We start from the raw sequence: 16033 nt of genomic DNA on the forward strand, positions 1-16033 counted from the left end.
GTCAACAGGTTTGAGAAAGCAACAGGAGTTTACTAATCTTACCCAGCCAGCTGCCTCTTCTGCAAGTTACTTTTTTGTATTGTGACACGCTTCCTTCACAATATGTATTTGTTCCCAACTGTCATCATTAGGGACCCAGAAATAAAATTTTAAAAAGCATTCAAAACTATTTCCATTAGAACGCTTTGATCATCATACAAGAGAAGGTACATTTATCACTAAACATTCTCTAGCATATTTCCAAAAATGTTGAAAAACCTTCCCACAAATTTTGGCATTTCTATGGATGTAATATATTCCTTATAAACCTACAAAAGTTGTACTCTAGAAGAAATATGGTCAGATTTAGCAACAGCGGCTTTTGCATATCTGCAAGGTTTTGCTTTACTGTGGACATGATTAACATACTCTAAATACTATGCCATACAAAAGTGGCATAAACACTATAATCAGTTACACCTACTCTTCCTGCTCGGTTTATTCAAACTGACTATTTCACAAAACTGGAAATTATTAAAGCACGAGAGAGAGGGAACTTTTGTTTTAACTAAATGTGTGAACACCAACTTAACCTTTTGCCCTTGTTTGGAAACAAGTTTCATGATCTTGGCTGGAGAAGAGAGTTTTAAAAAATTAACGATTAAATCATTTTTATTTTCTTCCCTGTGGACCGGCAGCTGAATATTCCAGGATATAAGTGTTTAGGCAAGACAGAGGAGGGGCTAAAAGAGGTGGGAGACGAGCAATATTGGTTCAGGAGCATATTGCTGCAGTACAGAGGGTGGACAATTTGGAAGGATCATGTAACGAGATACTGTGGGTACAGCTCAGAAACAGGAAGGGTGCAGTCACTTTGTTGACCTCCTAACAGCCCACGGGAAGTTGAAAAACGGATTTGTAAGGAGATTCTGGACAGGCGTAGAAAAAATAGGGTTGTTGTAGTGGGAGACTTTAATTTCCCTCATATAGACTGGAAATCCCCTAGGGCTGGGGGTCTGAACAGGGAAGAATTTGTAAAATGTGTCCAGGAAGGTTCCTTGGAACAATATGTTGATAGTCTTACTAGTGAGGGAGCTATACTGGACCTAGTACTGGGAAATGAGCACTGTTAGGTCATCAAAGTTTTAGTGGGGGAACATGTAGCGAAGGTTCACCACAATTCTGTAAACTTTCAGACAGTCATGGAAAAGGACGAGTGTTGTTCTATGGGCAAGGTGCTGAATTGGAGGAAGGCTAAATATAGCCGGATTAGGCAGCATTTGGTGGCTGTTGATTGGGAGAGGCTGTACGAGGGTAAATCCACATCTGGCATGTGGGAGTCTTTTAAGGAGCAGTTGATAGGAGTGCAGGACAGGCATGCGCCTGTAAAAAGGAAGTTCAGGAGAGGTAGGATTCGAGAGCCGTGGATAACCAGAGAAATTGTGCGTCTAATCAAAAAGAAAAAAAGAGGCATATATAAGGTCCAGGCAGCTGAAAACAGAGGAAGCACTGAAGGAATGCAGAGAAAGTAGAAAAGAACTCAAACAGGGTGTTAGAAGGGCAAAAAGGGGTTACAAAATATCCTTGGCAGGTAGGATTAAGGAGAATCCCCAGGCATTTTATACATAAGTTAGGAACAAGAGGGTTGTCAGAGAAAGAGTTGGATCTCTCAAGAACAAAGGAGGGGAATTATGCTTAGAACCCAAGGAAGTAGGTGAGATCCTAAATGAATTCTTTGCATCAGTATTCACAAAGGAGAGGGACACGTTGATTGGTAGTGTCTCAGAGGGATGTGTAGACCCATTAGAGCAAATCACAATTACAAGGGAGGAAGTGTTGGGTGCTTTAAGCAGCATTAATGCAGACAAACCCCCAGGGCCAGATGGCATCTGCCACAGATTACTGAGGGAGAGAAGAGATGAAATTGCTGGGCCTCTAACAGAAATCTTTGTTTCTTCATTGGACACAGGTGAGGTCCCAGAGGATTGAAGGATAGCAAATGTGGTTCCGTTATTTAAGAAAGGTAGCAAGGATAACCCGGGTAATTATAGGGCAGTGAGCTTGACGTCCATGGTAGGGAAATTGTTGAAGATTCTTAGAGGTAGGATCTATACACATTTCGAACTGAATGGTCTCATTAGCGATAGACAACGTGGTTTTGTTTGAGGGGGGTCATGCCACACAAATTTGGTTGAGTTTTTTGAGGAAGTGACAAAAATGATTAACGAGAGAAGGGCTGTGGATTTTGTCTATATGGATTTTAGGAAAGCGTCTGATAAGGTCCCTCATGGCAGGCCGGTGCAAAAGGTTACATCACACGGGATCAAGCATGAAGTAGCTAGGTGGATTCAGAACTGGCTTGGCCATAGAAAACAGAGGGTAGCAGTGGAAGGGTTTTTTCCTGATCGGAGGTCTGTGACTAGTGGTGTTCCGCAGGGCTCTGTACAGGGACCTTGGCTGTTTGTGATATACGTATAAATGATTTGGAAGAAGATGTAGTTGGTCTGATTAGTAAGTTTGCGAATAGTGATGAACATTGTCAGAGAACACAGCAGGATATAGATCGGCTGGAAAACTGGGCAGAGAAATGGCAGATGGAGTTTAATACAAATAAATGCGAAGTGATGCATTTTGGTAGATCTAATGCAGGGGGGATCTATACAATAAATAGCAGAACCATCAGGAGTATAGACACACAGAGGGATCTGAGTATGCAAGTCCACAGATCCTTAAAGGTGGCAACACATGTGGAAAAGGTGGTAAAGAAGGCACTTGGTATGCTTGCCTTTATTGGATGGGGGATAGAGTATAAAAGTTGGCAATTATATAGAACATTGGTCAGGCCACATTTGGGATACTGCATCCAGTTCTGGTTGTCACCCTACCAGAAGGACGTGAAGGCTTTGGAGAGAGTGCAGAAAAGGTGTACCAGGATGTTGCCTGGTATGGAGGGTCGTAGCTATGAGGTGAGATTGAGTAAACTAGGGTTGTTCTCCCTGGAAATACAGAGGTTGAGGGGCAACCTAATAGAAGTTTATAAAATTATGAAGGGCACAGATAGGGTGAACAGTTGGAAGCTTTTTCCCAGGTCGGAAATGACTAACACAGGGGTCACAAGTTCAAGGTAAGGGGGGGGCAAGGTTCAATACAGATATGCAGGGAATGTATTTTACGCAGAGGGTTGTGGGGGCCTGGAATGCACTACCAAGCAAGATGGTTGAGGCAGACACGCTAAGATCATTTAAGACTTATCTAGATAGCCACATGAACAGACTGGGAATAGAGGGCTACAAACGGATGGTTTAGCTAGGAACACATGATTGGTGCAGGATTAGAGGGCCAAAGGGCCTGCTCCTGTGCTGTATTGTTCTTTGTCTTTGTTATTTGTACCAGCTGCAAAAGTGGTGGCAACTGACCTACTCCCTGGATTCTCTACTACTCAACCTTAACAAGCTAAGAGCTGCAATTTTGTCCTGCTCCCTGGGAGGATCTGTAGTGTTTCTTCACTCCAATGTGGTTCCTTTCAAGAACTCAGTCACATGAAGGGAATTCAGTTAATGTCATAAAAGAAATTGAGAGATAAAAGATGTGGATTTCCAGCATTATAAAATGACACACGATTGGTTAATACACTTTGTGTGTTGCTCTGACAACTGAATTGTGTGTTGCTCCCAATACTTACAAGTGATGTTAATGCAAAGATTTGCACTTGGATAAAGTGAAGAGAATGAATTGCTAGCCTTCAGTACCAATAAGCAGTCAACTCAAAAACTGTATTTTTCCATTGGATGCAATCATCACTGGCAGAGCAATATTTGTTGCTCAACCCTAATTACCCTTGAGAAGATGAAAACAACAATCGCTCTCAGACAAGATACAATCATTTTAAATGAAGACAGAGCAGTCAAACACTCCAGCAATCCATTCATGCTAAATTTCGACACATTATCTTCCTTAAAAAATTTAAACATGGCAACTCAGCCAAATAGATGTATTTCTTTTATTTGAGTGTTGCTGGCAAAGCAACTAATTGCCCTGGAGAAGGTGATGGAAGTCATCTTCCTGAACCATTGCAGTCATGCTCATTGGAAAGGAAGTTTCAGGATTTTGAACCGAGTGTGAAGAAATGAACCTAAGAACTAAGAGCAATAGGAGGACATTTGGCCTCTCAATCCTGTTCTGCCATTAAGATAATGGCTGATTCAATTTTCACCTCAACTTCACATTCCTGTCTCTCTGGCTGATAATTTTTCACCCTCTGTCTTAAAATATTTAAACTACTCCCACCACCTTTTGAGAATTTCAAATTCTCACAGCGCTCAGAGAAAAGTTTTTTTCCCCATCTGTCCTAAATGTGCAACCCTTTATTCTTAAACAGTGATCCCATCTAGATCTTCCCCAAGGGGAAACATTTCTTCCATCCAGTCAACTCCCCCATCAAGTTTCCTCTTACTCTTCTAAACTCCAATGGATACAAACCTAGCCTATCCAACCTTTCTTCATAAGACAACCTGCTCATTCCAGGTATTAAGCCAACAAAATTTCTTTGAACTGCTCCCAATGTATTTATACTTTTCCTTAAAGAAGGAGACCGGTACTGTCCACAGTACTCCAGGTGTGGTACTACCAATGTATAACTGAGGCATAACCTCCCAAGTCTTATCTTCAATTCCTCTTACAATAAAGATAACATTCTCATAACTTACCTAATTACTTGCTCACCTGCAAACAAACTTTTTATGATTCATGCACTAGGACATGCAGCTCCCTCTGCATTGGAGAGGTCTGCAATGTTTCACCATAATAAGCTTTTTTTTATTCTTCCTGCAAAATGGACAACCCTCACATTATATTCCATTTGCCAGATCTTTGCTCACTCACCTCGTCTATCTACATCTTATGACCTCTCACAACTTATTTTTCTAACTATCTTTGTATTGTCAGCAAATTTAGCAACATACTATTGGTCCCTTCATTCAAATTACTTATTTAAATTATAAAGAGGCCCCAGCACTGATCTTTGTGGTACACCACTTGGCACATCTTGCAACTAGAAAATGACCTACATATACTTACTGTTTCCTGTTAGTTAGCCAATTTTAAAATTAATTTATTAGTCACAATTAGGCTTACATTAACACTGCAATGAAGTTACTGTGAAATTCCCCTAGTTGCCATACTCCGGCGCTTCTATTCATTCCAATATATTAGCCCCTCACCATGAGCTTTTATTTTTCACAATAACCTTTGATGAAGCACCTTATTAAATGCCTTCAGAAAATTTAAGTACAGTACACCTACTGGTTCGCTTTTATGCACAGCATCTATTACTTCTCCAAAGAACTCCAATAAATTGGGTAAACATGATTTCCCTTGCACAAAATCATGTTGGTTCTGCCTGATTACCTTGAGTGCCCTGTTAAAACATCTTCTAGCATGTGCTGTCTGACTGACATAAAGCTAACTATAGTTTCCTGTCTCCTTTCCTTTATGAATAAAGGAGTTACTTTTGCTATTTTCCAATCTAATAGAACCTTCCCCAAAACTAGCCAATTTTGGTAAATTAAAACCAATACATCAACTATCTCACTTGACACTTCTTTTAAGATGCTAGGATAAATCCATTAGGGCCTGAATTGTTGGAACTGCAGGTTGACAAGTACTACTTCCCTGGTGATTGCAATTTTCTTGAATTCCTCTCTTCTTTCAATTCATGACGTACAGCAAATTTCTGGGAAATTCCTTATATCTTCTTAGGGAAGATTGATATAAAGTATCTAGTTAATTAACCTATGTCTTTATATTTCTAGCCAGCTTTCCCCCTTACTCTAATTTTCCCTTCTCGTATTTTTTAAATTCTTTGCTGTCCTTTATATTCTGTCCAATCTTCTGACCAGCCACACATCTTTATGCAATTATATTATTTTTCTTTAAATGGTACACAGCCTTTAACATTTTTAGTTATCAATGGTGTGTCTTCCCATTGTATTTTTTCTCTCATTGGAATGTATCTGTTCTGTGTATTCTGAAATATCTCCTTAAATGTCCTCCACTGCATCTCCACTGGCCTATTATTTAATCTAATTTGCCAGTTCACTTTCACTAGTTCTGCTTTCACACCTTCATAATTGTCCTTATTCAAGTTTAAATTGCTCATCTTAGGCACACACTTCCTCAAACTGAATTTAAAATCCAATCATTTTTGATCACTACTACTGAGGAATGCCTTCACTACAAAGTCATTAATTAATCCTATCTCACTGCACAATACCAAGTCTACTGTAACCTGCTCCCTGGCTGGACCCAAAATGCATTGATCTAAGAAAACATTCTATGAATTTTCATCTATAGTATCTTTGCACATCTGTTTATTTCAGTCTATATTTAGAGTAAAGTCCCCCAGGATAATCACCATATCTTTCTGACAAACTCCCACTACTTCGCCTTTGATACTCCATCCTACAGGTTGGTTATTGTTAGGGGCCTGTACACTACTCCCACAAGTGATATTTCGTCTTTATCATTCCTCATTTCCACCCAAATTGATTTTATGTCCTGGTTTCCTGAACTTAGGTCATCCCTCTCTATTGTGCTAATGTTGTCTTTAATTGACAAAACTACTCCCCCATCTTTTCCAAACTTTCTATCCTTCCTAAAAGTCACTTTCTTTCACAAATTTCAGAATAGGTACATTCAACAATTGAGACCCAGTCTATGTCTGCCCTGCAGCCATATCCCTGTAATGACTATCATAATTATTAATCTTTATTTGCACCATCATCAGTTCATCTGTTTTGTTTCAAATGCCAAACGCACTCAGATACAAAGCCTTAAGTTTTGTCCTTGTATTACTTTTGTAACCTCTAACTTTATTTGTTGATTCAGTCTCAGATCTGCACTTCCCATCCCTTCCTGTCATGGTCTATTTGGCATATTGTTCCAAGTCAAGGTGGTGCGTGATTTGAAGGGGAACTTGCAGGCGGTGGTGTTCCCATGCAGCAACTGCCTTTGTTTCTTTGTTCTCAAATGATAGCGGTCATAGGTTTGGAAGGTATCTTTGAAAGAGCCTCGATAAGTTGCTGTAATGTACCTTGCAGATGCTACTTTTTTTTTAATTCGTTTGTGGGATGTGGGCATTCTTGGCTCAGCATTTATTATCCATCCTTAGTTACCCGAGGGCAGTTAAGACTCAACCACATTGCTGCGTATCAGGAGTCACATGTAGACCAGACCAGGTGAGGATGGCAGATTTCCTTCCCTAAAGGACATTAGTGAATCTGATGGGTTTTTTCAACAATGGTTTCATGGTCATCAGTAGATTCTCAGTTCCAGAATTTTTTTTCTGGAATTCAAATTCCACCATCTGCTGTGGCAGGATTAGAATCCAGGTTCCCAGAACATTAGCTGAGTTCCTGGGTTAATAGTCTAGCGACAATACTACTAGGCTATAGCCTCCCCAGTGTGCTGGTGGTGGATGGAATGAATATTTAAGATTAAGATGGTGAATGGGTTTCAATTGGGCAGGTTGTTTTGTTCTGGTGTTTAGCTTCTTGACTGTTATTAGAGCTTGGGCAGTATTCCATCACATTCCCGATTTGTCGATTATGGACAAGCTTTACAAAGTGTATATACACCAATAATTACAAGTGCAGTCCCCATGCTCACTGTTCTTGTCTAAGAAGAGTAATTGAATGGACAGTGAAGAAATATCAACAGAAAGAGTAAAGTAACAAACAATGAAGTGTTGCATCATTTAGTGCTCATGGATCTTCCAGCAGGTAGCATTGCAGAATCACTGTTCCCTTAGAACAGAAGCAGATTGGTGCACCAATATGCTGAGGGGAAGATCAATTTAAGTTCCAAAAACACTGAGCAGGATTTTTCGGCATTTGCCCCAAAACTGGAAAATCCCCCCCAAGATAAACAGATCTTTGATTGGTTCGTCCCCTGCAATTCCTATTATGCGCGCGACAGGAAAATTCCCCCCATGCCTCCAAGAATTAAGGTTATTGAATTACACAGTTTCAAATCCACAAATGTAACAGCTTTGACAGAATAAGATCAGCTTCAAAATATTAAAGCAGACATTTTAAATCTCAAAAGATTCATAGATGGCAGCCCCTGTTTAAAAATGATAGTGTGAAGAACATCAGCCTCAAAATAGTGTTTACACTTAAACAACACTAGAGTATTTCAGAGTTAAACAATTTATGACAGAACAGAGGTGTACCTATGTGTATATTATGTTGACCTATACAGAGGAAGTGATGTGTTGATAGTGCAGGAGACCTCCCTGGCATGGCCATAAACTCAGCATACAAGAGCTGCTAAAGAACTCCAAGTGAAATGTTTTGGATTGTTAGCCCTTGGTCTCAATTTCCATACAAACCAGCAACCTCACTAGGGAAAAAAAACTTGGGGCCTGATTTAACCATTATCATTGTAAGTGCTGAATCTTGGCACAATTCAGATCCGACTTGGAAATCTGTTTTCAGATGCCCCCATATGCACTTAGCCTGGAAAAAAAATCGTAAGTCTGAATCATACTATGGGCAGGGCTTAGCGTGCCCGAAATGATCAGAGTTCTGAACTGCGCATGCACAGTGAGAAAAAAAATTGAAAAAATGCATTGCTGTTACATCACTCCCGGGCTACAATAAAACAGATAAAGCTGCCCAGGAGCAAAAAATGGGAGCGATGGTTGCCACAGACATCACCCCAGCCCCACAACATAACTGTCCCCCTTATCCATCCATCCACCCCACTACCCAGACTGATCGTGACCATCTGCTCCCTCCCCCTCCCACGTCACATCCCTACAGAAAGTCCAGGCCTCCCACCACCCCCCCTACCAAACCCCTTGCTAGACAACAATCTGGCCCTCCTCCCTTCCCCCCACCAGACAACAATCTGGCCTGCGTCCTCCCCACCCCACCAGAGATACATTTGACCTGCCGCCTCCTCTCTCTCCCCCACCAGACAACGACTGGGCTTCTATCAGAGATATATGTGACCTGCCTCCAACCCGCCCCACCAGAAAATGATCGGGCCTCCCTCCTCACCAGAGAATGATCTGGCCTGCCTCCCTTCTTCCCCCTCCACCGATCTGAGTTAGAGAGCCGTTGGAAGTTCTGAACTTGCCTCTTCAGAAGCTGGAGCACCTGAAACAGACCTTTGCCGAGCATGTCTGTTTCATGCCCGAACGCAACAGTAAAGGCAGAAATACTGATAAAGTTGGGCAGGCAGTTCATTAATTCAATTTAAATGCATTCAAATGCAATTAAATCGCTGTTGCACTCGTTTCAGGCACGTATTGGATCTCGACCATTTTTGGGCTTCGATAAAGTGGGCATCTGCACGGACACACATTGCATTAATGGTCTCATGCCTGACTTTACCACATTTTCGCACCTGGCAATGATAAAATTGGCCCTTGGATCTAGTGTGATGGCAAAGGATTAACACTGCTCCCTTACATTGTGACTTTCTACAAATATGTCAAGCGTCTAAGTTTAGCTGTTCTCAAGTTTTGGAAATTGACTTAAGCTATTTCAACTTAATAAGATTTTGTGATCATAAACCAGTTTAGATTATGCATTCAAATCCAATTAAAATGAAAAAAATGAGTTAAATTTTGTTGAGATGAAATAATTGAAAACATACTGGTTCCTAAACCATGCCACTGTTTCACACTGTCAATAGGGCATGTCTATTCTACTGAACATCTGGAAATTACATCTCATGAATACCATTTTATAAAACAAGAGTGGTTTATTCCCAAAACAAGTATTTTTAACTAAAAAAAATTACATTAACTTTGTACACAAAAAAAAACTCTCCATGCAATAACTTCATGTTCTTTTGGTACAAAATGTTGCCAGTCTCACAACTCTTCTCCCTCCACTTCTAGTCCTTTCAGTAAAATATACACAACAGACAGAATTATTAACTTATTAAACATTTTTGCAGCAGATATTCACACCATTTTCCTAAGTAAACCTTAGCCTACATCAGGGACTAATTTCAATTACGTTCCTAACTAAAGCAGCTCTGAAATAAATTGGCCTGATTTCAAAATACCAATGCTAGTAAGACGTTGGGGTGTTTGTATTTTACAATCTCAATTATGTGCAAAAATAATAAATCAAATATTTTGGATACATTGTGGGCTGAAAATACTTTGCCACTCTGTCAATGCAAATTGCACATATGGTTTAATACAACACTGCTTATATAACGCTATAGGAATCTAAATTCTGTTTTTCAGCCAAATGGCACTAGAAGGCAAAGGTCAATTCAAAACATTGATGTTTGACATTGATGCTTAGTTACCAAAGCACACATGATCTGTGTCAATATGATGGTCAAGCAGTCTTGTTAGAATTGTCTGGCAATGTGATGACCCATGAAGTTAGCAAATTATAGTACAAATTAAGAAATAAGATTTAATGATAACATTGTTCAAGAGGTTAGCCACTTAAAGCTTCAGAATGAGTTAACAGCTCTCCATGCAATAACTCTCCATGCAATAACTTCATGTTCTTTTGGTACAAAATGTTGCCAGTCTCACAACTCTTCTCCCTCCACTTCTAGTCCTTTCAGTAAAATATACACAACAGACAGAATTACATTACAAAACACCATCCCCCCATAAAACCTCAAGGCTTAAAATCCAGATGTTACAATAGAATTCTCCAGCAATGTTAATTTGAATGTGTATTATAGATAAACACACATAGGCTCACCCATACGGGTGAGGCGTCAATTAGCACATGCATGTTAATGTCACCCAATTCTGCCTCATCACTACCTCATTTGACCCTTTTACTCAAATTGTTCAACATTCCTAATTTGGGCAGGAATTTTCTCCAACGAAACATTGGGAAATTGCTTCTTGGCCTTTTGGCTAAGATCAAGTGTAGTCTGGACATGCTGCGCTTGGTTGAGGTCATTAGGTTACATTTCAGCTTCATCTGAAGCAATTTTTAAAAGCGACATCTCGGCCTTTTGGCTAAGATGCAAATGAAATCAAGCCTTGGAGGAGGAGCTATGCCGACTCTAATCAGCTTGGATCATGTAGATCAAGCCCAAGACAGGAGGTAAAAGCCCTGTCTTGTCAGCTTGGATCGGGAATGTCTCAACTTGTTGAGACTCTGAATTGGACTTGATTGGATTGAATTGGAATAAAAACAAAAAAAAGGGAAATCTGGAATAATCTTCGATTCAGACAGACACTCCTTTCCTTCTCCCTAGCATCAGTGTATGGATGAACTGTATTCTTTGCAACATTGCTACGATATTCTATTCTGTGATGAGCCTCCAACCACATATCCTCACCAATCACATAAACCATCTATTTTAGCTTCTGTAACATCTTCCAACTCTGACCCTGTCCTCAGCTCATCTGTTGCTGAAAAAAAACAAAACCTCCTCCATTCCTTTGTTACCCCAAGACTCCACTATTCTGGCATATTCCTGACTAGCTTCCTGTTTCTATCCTCCAGTGGCTTGAGATTATCCAAAACTCTGTTGCCTACGTAACTTGTACCAAATGTTGTTCATCCATCATCCTTTTATTTGCTGATTTAAGCTGCATGGTGGCACAGCTCCAGGGACTGGATTCAATTCCTGGCTTGGGTCAGTGCCTGTGTGGAGTCTGCACGTTCTCCTTGTGTCTGTGTGGGTTTCCTCCGGGTGTTCCACAGTGCAAAGATGTGTGGGTTAGGTACATTGGCCAGGCTAAATTGCCCCTTAGTGTCCCCGCATGCATTAATCAGAGTGATTAGTGGGATAAATATGTGAGATTATGGGGATAGAGCCAGGGTAGAATTGTTGTCAGTGCAGACTTGATGGGCTGAATGGCCCTGTCTGCACAGTAGGGTTTCCAGAATGGTTTTCAGTTAAGCAATTCCTCCATTTTAAAATCCTCATCTCTGTTTTCAAATCTCAGGAACTTCTTTAGGGATGTCCTCAAAGCATCACTGAAGAGGTCAAACTTGCACCAACTCATGGGAGATCCTGGCTTATGATCAACTAAAATGGAGATGGCTCATTTGGAAGGGCACCAAACACAGAGACATCATCGGGAACTGGCAGAGGCAAAGTTGAGGCATTGGAGGAAGCACACCAACTGTCAAACAGACCATCGACCCAACCCTGCAAACTCCACCCTGCCCTGCATGCCTCAGAATCTGCAGATCAGACATTGGTCTTTGAAATAGTTGAAAAGATCAAACAGCCCCAGTAGAAGCAATTCATCCTTGATCTGAGGGGCACCCAAGAACATTATTTAAATACTCTATCATTGCAATGGAACCTTCAGCTGCCAGGGCATAAAGCTCTGGAATTCCCTTGCCAAACTTCTTCACTTATCTATCCTCTTTTAAAACACTACTTAAAACCTTGCTCTTGGATCACACTTTTGATCATTTGTCCTAATATCTCCTTATAGTGCTCAGAAACATACTTTGCTGCATATACCCTTATGGAATATCTGAGAAGTTTCACTTTGTAGGTGCTTTAGAATCAAGTTATTCTATACAAATAATTATTGGATTTTATATGATTAAACGGGCAGGCATTGTTTAGATTTACTAAACCCAATCTGTCTTGCATAAAACATGTTTTTATATTTGAACATAATTATTTTGAAAAGAAACATGATTTGTCTCTGGCAAATTACATCTCCAATTAATTGTTGAGCGAACATTATTTATTCACACTGCCACATAAATTCAAATTAGCTCACTCCACGAAGATTCCAGCAAAGTAGCTGATGAGCAGGATGACTCCCAGTAACAGTAATTCCATTGCAGAGTAACTAGTCTGGAAGCTAAAAGATTTTTTTCAGATGACAGTGTTTATAGGTTGGAGACTAAAGTCTGACCTCCTATAGCTACTGTACTAGACACAGTTATTTCTGACTAACAACCTCTTTGTTTGAAGTTACCAAGAAAAAATTTGATCCATGTGCAAGAGGTTTCAACAAATCTAAATTCCAGCACACTGGCCTGCTTTAAATAGTAATTAATTCAAATGAGAACTACAGCAACCTAACGCCACATGGTTATAAAGGTCAATAGCTAGGCTGCCCTGGCAATCACAGTCAGATGACCACTCTGTTCCTTTTTATTTAACTTAGTCAGGAGTTGCACATTTCTTGCATGACCTTTCTAATCATACCTGTTAAGAAATGTGCAGTATACCCTGTGTCCTGGGCTGTTGTATCAGGGGAAGTGAAGCACAGTCACTTTTTAGGTCACTAGCTGCCTCAACAAATAGATTTTCCCAATTCACCTTAATACCCTTCACAGTTGAAAACCATTAAATGCCCATTCAGTCTTTAGTACTACAGTTCAAATTGTTCCAATATATCCAGTATCTTCTCATGATACAAATTCCCCATGTCTGGTATACTGCTGGTGAATCTACTATGTGTTCTCTATGACTTTAATTTCAGTGCATAATGCTCGATTCTGTCATACATTATCATATAGTTAACTTTAGCGAGGCATAGCCTGATCATATTGTTTAACAAAGCAACCAACCAAGCAGAGGAATAATAGTGTTTGAAGTCCACTAACTTAATCCATAAATCTTCAACATATATATCTTTTAGAGATTAACATTTCATCAAAAACATAAAGCTTGATGATAGAGCTGGAGATCTGTGCAGAGAAAGTTACTAACTTAGTTGAACCATTTCAGTACAACACTGGTATCCATCAATAATGCTCAGGGATCTATTAGCCACAAGTATCTAACCCTACCATTTACTGGTCTATGAATCTTCCCCCAACCATTAGTAATAGAACTGATCACCAATAATATGAACAAGCAATATCTGCACACCGAAAACCTGTTCACTAATTTGGGATCTACTGCAATCAATTAGTTGCTCACCTCACCAGAGCCCTGACATGGATGTAAAAGCCAAATGCCAGAGACAGCGAGAGAGAGGAGAAATTTTCCTTTGACATTTAGGCAGCACTTAACTGAGAATAACACCAAACTAAAGTAAGGGTAAAACAGAAAACCCAACAACGTCTGAAGTCATAACTGTTGCATTAGCCAGGGTTGCTAGGGACCAGCAGTCAGAGCCCCAAAGCATCACTGCCAGAATTAATCAAGAATCATCCTTATAACAATGGCTGAGTGAAGTTACATATACAAGATAGGCCAGGCCTTCTGCAGAGTGGCAATCACAGTAAGATGACCACTCTGTTCCTTTTTATTTAACTTCGTCAGGAGTTGCACATTTCTTGCATGACCTTTCTAATCAGACCTGTTAAGAAATGTGCAGTATACCCTGTGTCCTGGGCTGCAGTATCAGGGGAAGTGAAGCACAGCCACTTTATAGGGCACGAGCTGCCTCAACAAATAGATTTTCCCAATTCACCTTAATACCCTTCACAGTTGAAAACCATTAAATGCCAATTCAGTCTTTAGTACTACAGTTCAAATTGTTCCAATATATCCAGTATCTTCTCATGATACAAATTCCCCATGTCTGGTATACTGCTGGTGAATCTACTATGTGTTCTCTATGACTTTAATTTTAGTGCATAATGCTCGATTCCACCTTTGGTATCTACCAACTTCCACATTTTAGTGGAAAAATACATTAAACTGCATCTAAAACCTTTTTCTGGTTTCAATAACTTGTCTATGGCATAGATTTTCATCCACAAGATGGGAACTGAGAGTCAGGCTATTTCCCAACATCACAATTCCATCTCCTACCTATATTATGCACACAATGGTGTGGCATGGAGACGGGCTGAAGTTGGGGTCACTGCCTCTAGATGCAGGTCTGAGGTGAACAAGTTAGAAGGCACATCTCCATTCCCTGGAATATCCCAGTTCTGTACACGAGTGCGAGGCACCTTTATGCTCACCCCATCACCCTCATGCCCCCTCATATGCCCCACACCCCCTCTAACTCCCCATGTCCACTCATCCAGCATCTACATTGGCAGAACTCATGAGCCCTATAATGATACTTTGAAGACGTTGAGCAACTTATGAGCCACTCAAATAGTTATTCATAATTTTCAAAAAACCTTAATCCTCTTAGCTCATAAAAAAGTGTCAAAGATACAATTATTCAAGCGCTATTTGAAAAAAGAATCCACTTAAAGGCTTATAAAACTGTCAAAAATGGTCATTCAAAACCTCTTCATAAACAATGCTATTCACTGCTCATAAAACTGTCAATCAAAACAAAGTTTACAGTCTGCTTGATTGCTATATCAACAACCCAGCTGAGCTGAATCCATTTATGAGGTCTGGAGCCCAACCAAGCCTCCAGAATTGAATTTATTAAAATATTTGCAGTTGTCACTTCAAATGCTCAAAATATGGCTGGGCTTTCAAACAAAGAAGCCAACCACACACTACCCTCTTTCAAAGGCTGAATTGTTGTCTGGAATGTGAAGCAAAGATTAAACTGACACATTCAAATCTGAAGCTCATAACTTTTAAATGCAAAAGAGCACATTACCCACTGGCTAAAATACTCTAATTTTTTTGAACACTTTGATGCTGTTCAATTTAATGGTCATTTAAATTTTCGAAACAAAGTCCCATCATTAATCACTGTATTAAACACATTTACTTCTTCTACAGTATTATATGGTGCTTTGTGAATGTTACGTTTCCAGTAGATGTTACAACTAGATCGGAAGATTCCAGAACGGAACCCTGGCTCATAAGACCATTACTTTTTTTGAGAAAACATGGAGGAACAGAGTCCCAGAACCACTGATCAGTTTCAACTAGGGATAAGATAATAAACAGGAAACACCAGATTATGGTATCTTATTCTTTTACTCACCCATTAACTTCATAACTATGCACAGATTTTAACGTTAACATGGATGACAAAGCAAATCTTAAGATACAATGGTCTTAGTAACACAAAGTCCCTTTAAGCACACAGATTGGCTGGGGTCAAATACACACACTTCATCCTGAGCCCAAGTTAGTGTCTGTGAATTTCTCCTCAGAATTCCCCAGATGATTGTAACATGAATGTTTCTAAACTCCACCCCAA

This window comes from Carcharhinus amblyrhynchos, chromosome 3 (genome assembly GCF_965287045.1).
Source record: "Carcharhinus amblyrhynchos chromosome 3, sCarAmb.v2.hapA, whole genome shotgun sequence".
Taxonomy (NCBI): Eukaryota; Metazoa; Chordata; class Chondrichthyes; order Carcharhiniformes; family Carcharhinidae; genus Carcharhinus; species Carcharhinus amblyrhynchos.